A 10169-nucleotide genomic window follows, 5' to 3' on the forward strand; every position below is an offset into this window, starting at 1 on the left:
AGTGATTTTATGGCTCTGTCTGCAATGTCTTGTCCGAGGGGCTTTATGAAATGCAGGACTGTCTGTACTTAGTGGTCTTTTCTGACACAGCCTGATCCTCAGCCTTATCCAACTTGTATTTCACATCATGAAACATGAAACAAATGACCTTTTCTGCCCTGTTTGTGGCATTCCTGAGCCCTGTACAGCGAAATCCAGGTTATTCACCCTTGAAAAGGTTGATGGCATATGTCATGAATTAGATCAATGTTAAAACCAATATTTTGTGAAGTAGAATTGCATTTTATGTTAAATGTTATAAGTGGACAGAAAGGAATTCTATAAAACATTTACAAGAATTAATGGCTGTTTATAGGGGCAATTCTCACCATTAACAAGTTGCTTTGCATATTATTAGAATATTAGCTGTTTATTTGTAATTATAAAGCACATTCTCTACATCCCAAATCCTACCCAATACCTAAACCAACAACTATAATACTAACTATTAATGAGCACCAAATTAGTTGTTTATTGAGGCAAAAGTTGTAGTTAATGGTTTGTTAATAGCGAGAATTGGACCTTAAAATAAAGTGTGACCGAATTAATATATAAAAATAAGGAAGAAATCAAAATGGATTATAATACCTATTCACTATAAAAAGATCAACTGAAGTCAGTATGTCTTTCTTGTGACAGCAACAAATGTGCTGAAAAATATGTTCATACAAAACTGTATTCTGGATTATTTTAATCCCTACAATGTATGTGTAAATTAATGGAACAATCAGAAACATGCCGAACAAATCTGTGCTAGTTTTGAAGTTTAGTGTTTTCAGGATTCTTTCTGAAAATTTTGACAATTCCAAGAATTAATTTTGAAAATGTTATGAACATAATCACAAATTAGGTCATTCATAATCAGTCAACCTTTTAATTTAAATTTTTTTAGTGTTTCAGACATGTCTGTTTAGTCTGACAGTTATTCTTGTTTTTCTTAAATATAATAAAGCATCACTGCGTAACATAACAAATAAAAGTTATTATGTTATTTATATTCAAGCATTCATATACAGTATACACTTCAAATGTACAGAATTTCTCTTTCAGAAAAAAAGTGCTTGAAATATTGATGACTCATCTTGCACTGTGCATTTTTGGTCTATAGATTTCTACATTCAAATTGTCTTCAATGAGAATTCCCTCTGCTTAAAGGGATAGCTCACCAAAACATTTAAATTCCCTCATGAATTACTCACTCTCTAGTTTAAACCTGCATACATTTCTTGGTTTGGTTGAAAAAAGAGAACGATATGTGGATAAATGCTTGTAAACAAACAGTTCTTGGACCCCATTGTGTACCATAGGAACAATGAAAATGGTAGTCAAAAGTGCTCCAGAACGGTTTGCAGTTCTACATGCTTCAAAATATCTCATTTGTGTTCAATAGAACATAGAATATAAAGTAATAAAATAAAACTATGTTGGTCAATATGGTCTCAAAACTGTTTGGTCACAAGTATTCTTTCAAATATCAGAACAAAGATATTTATACAGAAATTTTATTTTTGTTAAACCATCCTTTTAATACAATATTTTGGGTGAATATTCCTGTTTTAAGAGGAAATACATCAACACAGAAAAAAACCCCACACGGGTTCCAAGAACACAGAATTCTTTTCACAAGAAATGTGAATAAATGTTCATGTGAAATGTGAAAATAAATGCCCCTTTTCTCTCTTCCACCTTTAAGAGGATAAACATTTCATATGATCAGTATCATCTCAAGACTAATTGTTGATCTTCATGACCAATATAGCTCATATGTTGCTAAACATTTTTCCCAAAACCAGCCATTTAAACCTGAAAATATACTTAAAAAAGAACAGCCTACTTCATTCCTCTCACAGTGCTCCTAGTATCAGACAGCACTCTCTTAGCCATACATCATCTCCTAACTCTCTGAGTTAGGGTTAGGTAGACATGACTTTGGCAGGTAGAACTTCTCTGTGTTAGCCAGCTTCACTGCACTCCATCAGCACTGCTAACAATCATTTGTTTTCTCACTCTCCATGCACTTCTAATGAAGTTGTCATTTTCTCCCTGGCAGACACAGACAGCGTTCCCTTGCTCTGCTGAGGAAAGGGTGGGAGTAGAATGAGGGGGGGGGGAAGAAAGAAAAAAACTTTAACTCCAGTTCCAAAGCATTCTACAATGCATTAGGTCATGAGAATTTAATCATACGGCGCTCAAATGATGAAAAAAGATACCAGAAGTGCAAGAGTTGAGCTGCACTATTGGTTGCTCAAAGGTCATCATATGTGAAGGGAAGAATGATAAATAACTCGGGCAAATATAATTATTTAGTTTCTTCGCATGTAACACAAGAATGAATTAGCAACCCTCAAATACATTCCAGGTTCTAGAGTTTTCTCCACTTCTGGGAATTCTGTCTGTCAGAAAGAAAAAAACGTACGACACTTGAGGAATGGCTGGGTCCGGTCGGCAGAGTTATTTTTATTTGTCGAAATTCAAAAGTGGGCCTGTTACCCTGGAGGCAGCTTGTGTTTTCCATGTAGCTCAGTGACTTGGCAGGGCCCAGATCCTCGGTTTCCCATTCTATCCCCCCTTCCTCCCCCAAGACCTCTCTTTCTCTGTCACCCTCCTTAACGAAAAAGTATCTCCCCACCTTCCCTGCAGGAAAGAGAGCGCAGCCTGCTATGGAGACAGGCTGACTGCGCAGGCGGCCCGGCAGATGCACTGGAGATAAGTTTGTGTTCGTAAGCTGGGCCGTGACCCTCCGCAGCAGGACACTGACCAGATCCTGTCAGAGAGAGGGCAGAAGGGAGCCCGCCGCAGCTGCCGCCCTCCCCCCATGGCTGAAGCCTCATCCTCCGACCCACCCTCCTGCCACCCAGCCTATCACGGCTCCACAGGGAGGAGGGAAGCCCCTTGGAGCCGACGCTTTCCTTTGCCGCTGCACCGCAAAGGCTCCCTAACACCTCCTCCGACCTCGCAATCTCTCTTCGGCGCGGATAGAGAATGGCGGGCCGCATCATTTCCCCTCGCTCGGCCAGGCTAATGGATGGAGACGTGTGACAGCGACGCCGGAGCACTTTCCAAAACACTCCACATCAGCATTTTCTCATGGCTGCTGCTGCTAGTCTAACCAGAGGAAGCTGCTGCTTTTATAAGCTGAAAAAACACAAGAGTCACCAGGAAAGAAAACTATATATATATTAAATATAGAATTTTCTTTTTAAATATACTGTATATATAAATATATAACAATCCAGATATCTTATTTTTAGCAAAAACTAAAGGCCATTTTACATATACTGTCAGCCTTACTGGTATATTCTAAAAGAATGAATAAAGATTTGTTATAATGAATTCCAATGTATGTCAAATGAAACACATCTTGGCCTTTGATTTCAGTGGTGAAGGCTCCAGCAGATCTGGTGGAGACTTTGGATCATCTTCCCGGGCCGCTGGTATGCTCAGCGCAGCCAGCCATGACGTCCCTGTAACATTAACGTGTCAGGCGTTCCCGATGACTTCCTGACTCTGTCTATGAGCTGAGACCAGTTGGGACACAGGATGAGATGAAAGCACTGGCGCAACTAAAATGCCAACGGGAAGTATTGAAAACGCTGCTTTGATGTGAACCTAATTGGGCTTTCAGCAGTTACATCTGCCTGAGAAAGTTTATTTCAGGCACTGATTACTCGCAACGCGGGACCTTATCCTGCCTTGCGATTTAGTTCAGGAGTCCGTAGACAACAGTGCAACTAGAATAGAAGTTTTATCAGAGGTGGCTATATATCAGTTGATCTTTTGACCATCTGGCTAAAAATGCCATTCAACGAACGATAAGCAAGAGGGAAGCTCTGTTAAAATATTATTGTCTTTGAGAGCCGAACTCTGTTCTGAAGGAGTTTATTGACTCATCCCTGATGGTTGCAAGAGTAATCTGAAGAACATGGGAAATTAACAAATTGAAATTAAATGAGGAAATTGACAAATAAATCCAATATAAAAACAAACCAACATTTTTGCAATTGGACAGATTTGCGGGTTATGCAAAACTCTCACAGTTCAGGGGTGTGTGGACTGTTTTTTAAGATCCATGCACAAGCCCAGCCCACTTCACAGCAACAAAGACTGAACTAAATCTTTACATGGAGGCATAACAGTGATATACATTAGGTATTGAATTTCTTGACCATGCATAATGCACGGTAGTCACAGCCATCACAATTCTTATACATGTAGCCTTTCAAATGTATTTTCTACTTTCAGACATGCCTCTTAACCATCATTTTTAACTTCCAGCTTAATGAATGTGCTCACTTAAAATTCTCCTGGGCTGCTTGCCTGAATAGTATTACTTCACCAAGTCTCCCACCCTTTAAAAGAGTGACATGGAAAAGATCATTCCATTTAATGGGTTTTTTCAAGACTTACCAGCAAAAAATTTAAGCAGAATGGTTTCAAAACAAATGTAAATCCTCATTTTGTCCTTATATGCACATTTGTCACGGTAGAGTATAGTGCTGCCTCACTAGAACCATTCCTTCATTCTTTGTACTCTGGTGTTATTTACTAAAAAGCTCATTTGTTTCTTGACGACAGCTTGGCGTGGTTAGGGTTTTTTAAACCAACATTCAAATGAATCATGTTCCAATACTAATTTGCATTTACGGATTTGGCAGACGCTTTTATCCAAAGCAACTTACATTGCATTGTACTATACATTTGTTTCTGGCTATGTGCAATCCCCTGGGATAGAACCCATGACCTTGGTGTTGCTAGTGCCATGCTCTTACCACTGAGCCACAGGAAATTTCCCAGGCCTTTATGTAACTCATCTGATACTGTGATAAAACTGTGACTTTTGCCACTGGTGATGGTCTCAAAGCCAAGCAGGGTCTAGACCATCTCCTCCATAGCAAGCTGTAAGCATATTTTCTCCTTTCTTCTGTATTAATTATTTAACCATGAAAACCAGTGAATGTCATATGTTTGAATAAAGACAATAGATTTGGATAATATGTTTGGATCCCCTGCTTAGGGCTGTTTTAATTCAATGGTGTCTCGGCAACATTCCACCAGCGTCTGACAAATGACATACAGGGGCTGACATAAAAAATGTTTTATGATGAAATGAGGACCAGAAGCCAGGCTCATACAGCTTCTCGACTGATCAGTATGTCACGATATGTTAGGGGAAGAATGACAAGACCAAATAATAACTAACAGTCCAAGGCAAGGGATCGACACAAGAACACAGGTAGGTAATACAAAACAATTCAGCACAGGACCGCAACCACACGGGCAAAATATAGGGAGACTAACAAAGGATCATTAACAAGGCAGGTGTGGGGAATAAAACAGTAAAGGGAAGCTAACGAAAGAACAAGAGGGGTGGGGCCTAAGACGAGACCTGAGAGAAAGCACGTCGTGACCGACAATAATGTGTTTCTCTCCACACAAAACACGTGGTACTGTCATGATCCTGCCCTAAGACTAGAAAACCTAACAAGTTGTGGCAGAACCATGACGCAGTAGGTATATACTGTATCTCTTGGCTACTCATCACTGTGAGAAAATGAACAGTCTTCCATTTTGTAATTGTCATTTGTGACAAATGAGTGTGTTATAGGAGAGATTTACAACTCATGTCTCAATTCTAATTTTGATAATGAATAACAAAGCTCTTATGAGAGTGTTTATTCTATAATAACAGAACACATGAAACCTGAGTCTGAAATGTTATGGGAATTTTCAGTGTTTCTGTCTTGGGTTTGTCATCGTGAATATCTTAAAACAAAATGTTTTGGATTCAAATTGGCTTCACGCGAGGCTATATTGAAAGGAATTAAAGCAAAGTAACCTGTTGAGAATTGTAGAAACAAAATCTGATTCTTATTTCTTTTTCATGAACACATATCATGTTTTCATTTTGTCTCGCCTAAAGTTTATATATATATATTCAGGAAATTAAAGAATTTATAACATGATTGGTTGAATATATGTAATAAAACTAGAATTTATTGAATGAAAGTATGAATATACTGTATGTATTTGATTGGTTAAATATATATATGGAATGAAACTAGAATATGGAATAAAAATAGAATATATAGAATTATCTTTCCTGTGGCTCAGTGGTTAGAGCATGGCACTAAAAATGCCATAGTCATGGGTTGGATCCCAGGGCATTGCACATCATACTGTACTTAGAAACAAATGCATACTGCAATGTAAGTAGCTTTGGATAAAAGCATCTGCCAAATGCTTAAATATAGTGTAAATTTAAAGTATGAATATATGTAATGAAAATATGAATACATGAAATTGACGTCATCAAAGCCATCTTGTGTTTCTATTTGTTATTGTTCAGATGTTGAACAATAAGTGAGCAGCAATTTCAAGATATTTGAATTAATAAACACGCTGGCAAAAGCGTGTTCAGGCCAAAATGCTGGCATCTGGACTCAATAAGCAACACGTTTGCTTATTTCATCGCGGTAGCCATTTAAAAGTCATCAAATTCAGAAGATTGTTTTCTGATAACAATAATAAATACGAAATAAATAGTTTTACATTATTAAGTATTATCAAATTTGCACTTTCATATTTTTATTTTCATTCAATATATTCAGACTTTCACTCCGGATATTCAGACTTTCATTCCATATATTCAACCAATCATACAGTATAATAAATACTTTAATTTCCTGAATGGCTAGCCATAATATACTGTATGTATGTATATGTATATATATATTTGGAAATAAATCTTCAAATATTATAGATATATATATAATATTTGAAGATTTATTTCCAAAAAGAGATTAATTTATTCTATGTTATCATGTTCTTATTATGTTTTTATTGTGTTAGTTAGCTGTATTTTGTTTAGTTGTTATGGCTTGAACCAAAACAAACCAACTGCAGTTTAATTTATATTAATTGGAATGCACAATAAAAAAACATAATTTTTGAAAATAAACTCTAAACTTTAAAATAATAATAAAAAACTTGTAATTTCCTTCCTGTTATGATAAGGAAGAACAAAGCCTCGTGAAAAATGTCAACCTGGAGAAGTTTCCATGAAAGTGTTATGTGACAATAAAACAGGAACCCTTGGCCACCCTTTTTAATATCTATAAGTCGTTAAAAGTAATTTATTCTACTTTTTAACTTGTTATAACCCGAAGATATCTCTTTTTGGAACTAAACTCTTCAAATGTTTTACAAAGAACTTAATTTATTTTTTACACCAGGAGCAAGACTTGTGAAATCTTTATACATTCTTTACCTGTATGCCCACCAAATAACAGAATGAAACCGCCAGCAATTTAACTCTCGGTGTGAAATGAGGGATCTTGAAAGTTTTCAAGTGTTCACTATAATCTTGGACATTGCTTACACACCTCTGTCTAGTCACCTGCTGCACTCAGATCTTGGAAGAGGGCAAACATAAGATGGCAGGTTAAGAAAGGCCACTATTGACACTAATATCCGCTGCATAGTGTTCAAACACAACCTCATCTTATTTACCTCACACTTGCTGTGCTTTAATGTTTAATCCCTGATTAAGCGTCAGACATCACCGGAAAATGAACTGTTGTGTGCAATACTACGTCACACAGAAGTGTGAGGGTGTGTGCCTGTGTCTGTGACCTCTATTGTACACACACAATCTTGCTAGATCAAAGAGAGTTGGAGGGCATCTACAGGTAAAGGGGTCACCTACAGGTAAAACGTGAGATGCCGTTTAGAAGCCATATCCAATGGAAAGGAAGCAAACAAACACATTGGATCGCCTCCCTGGCATCTTGTGCATTTTATACAGATGGTCTAATAGACCACAGTGGTTAAACTTGTTCCTGAATCAAACAGAGCTTCTTTGACTCATGAAATACTGCAAATAAACAAAAATCCTAATTACTCACCAACGCAAAACGTAGGAGTATGCTCCAGAGTTGCCCAGGCAAGATTGTCTGCCTGCTTTTGTAGACACAGGTATATGATTTATCATCATGGTTGGTATTTGTGTAGTATATTGATACAGCGCTAAAACTGGCTCATAAGAACAGCAAAAACCATGTCATACTCAGAATGAGGGGGAAAAATAAATTAAGCATAGACATCATGGCGTCTAGTCTGACTAAGTTGCATTTGCTCAGCATACAAAGGGAGTATATATGAAGGTATTACGCGTCCCCAGACTTCACTATGCAATATGACACAATAACACCTTGCAACTGAGTTTAGCTCTGTAAATCTCACATGATGTATTTAATGCGCTTTACCATCTCAAGTGACATGCTCCAAACATCATCCTGTTAAACGTCCCAAATACTGAGAGATTGATCGTCCAGAGGTGGGTTCATTTACTAAGCAAGTGGCTTGTGTGTAATGTTCCCATGGATATTGTCCTGGCTGGTAAACAATCAGAGGATGGTGCTAAGATGTACGTTACCCCATACGCCATGTAAACTTAAGGGACCACACAAAGTGTATTTATACCTCACACATCTTGATATAAACAGCGTCTTGTATCAATTGATCATCCAGCGTTCCTGGCTGCCAGGTTTGGGCACCGTCGTTCTCCTCAGGTAGTCTTCTACTGGATACTCTAACTGAGTGATCTCACACAGGGCTCGGTCAAGCAGTCCCAGATGAACACCCTTCTGGTTAAAATTGCAATCGGGCTATTAGCAGTGACTCGCGAGGAATGCGGCTACGCCACAGCCCGGGACCCTCTAGCCTGGGTTCTGCACAACCACCTTCAACCAATCCATCAAACGACCCCCCTGGCCCTTCTTTAAAAACAAGCACCCTCTAAGTAGCGAAGAGGTGCCAGGGCTAATTATAAACAAATCATTGATGTTCTATGGATCTGGATAGACCGCAGTAAAAGCCTGGAAGTGAGCCATAAAGGACGGGAGGGCAGGGGGCTCTGCTGAAGTGTTCTGCTTGAGAGAGCGTTCAATAGACTGTGAATGGGGACCTCACACAGGGACGGCAGTGCTACAACAGAGTGACAGGTGTTTAGGAGCAGAGCCAAACATACAGAAGAGGACACAGAGTGGAAGGTATGAGACATGCGTGTCTTTGCCAGAAACACATATTAGGTAGAGATGCTGGGACAAATTCTTTCCGAATGCAGAAAGCGTAAAATGAAAGCATTAAATCCTAAAGCATGAATTTTTATTAAATGATGGTTATTGACTGTTTAGTTGTATGTATGTTTTTTGTTGTGGGTTGTTTATATGTCAAGTACATGATTGTTCAACCACTTTTGTCTATAAATAAGAAAATAGATTAAATGGACACCATAAAAAAAGTATTGTATCTAAAAAAGGTACACCTTGAAGTCCCATGGAAAAATGTTGTTTGTCAAATGTATATAAATGTAAATGTAAATTGTAATGTATATTATTGAAATATACAACGTAATATTCCATATATTTTCACATATAGCCTACATTACATATCGTCACTGTCCTTCTGAAACCTCAGATGTCAAACATTTTCAGGGAATGGGGAAACAGTGTTTTTTATAATTAAATATCGTGTTGTCCATGTTTGACAAGCACGTTTTATACATATATATTGTGCAAAACCCAGTGACAAACATAAAGTGTTACCAATTATAATTAATATGTAGATACAAGGTTTCAAAAGGACGGAGGCGACACTGACAGTTAATATATGTGAAAACATATTTTCTTTATTTAAGTTTAATGTGAATACATGTGACAGAGAAAATAAATATGACCTATATTTACATTTCTGACACTTTTGCTTAAAGAACATGGTAAATGGCAGTGTGTATTTCCTCAGTAGGGAAGGTCTACATATGTTTGAGATACTCTCCAGATGTAGAGTAAGTTTCCAATCTTTGTCCATGTAAAACAGCAGCACATTGAAAAGCTGTGCTCTGAAATGCTGTCTGCTCAAAACACATTTTGTATTAGTCATAATGATACTGAAAAATGTTTTTGCTTGTTAGTGATGAATCAGGTCCCATCTCGAGATACGTGGCAGTGTACAGCTCCAAAGTAACTCCAGAACAGGCCGATATAAAGACATTTAAAAACTTTAGTGTGGTGAAATCAGCTTTCGGTTTGAATGTGACTGGATTTAATGTAAAATGTCTGTTAGGAACATGT

The sequence above is a fragment of the Barbatula barbatula genome (assembly GCF_947034865.1).
Source record: "Barbatula barbatula genome assembly, chromosome: 3".
In the NCBI taxonomy this organism is placed as follows: Eukaryota; Metazoa; Chordata; class Actinopteri; order Cypriniformes; family Nemacheilidae; genus Barbatula; species Barbatula barbatula.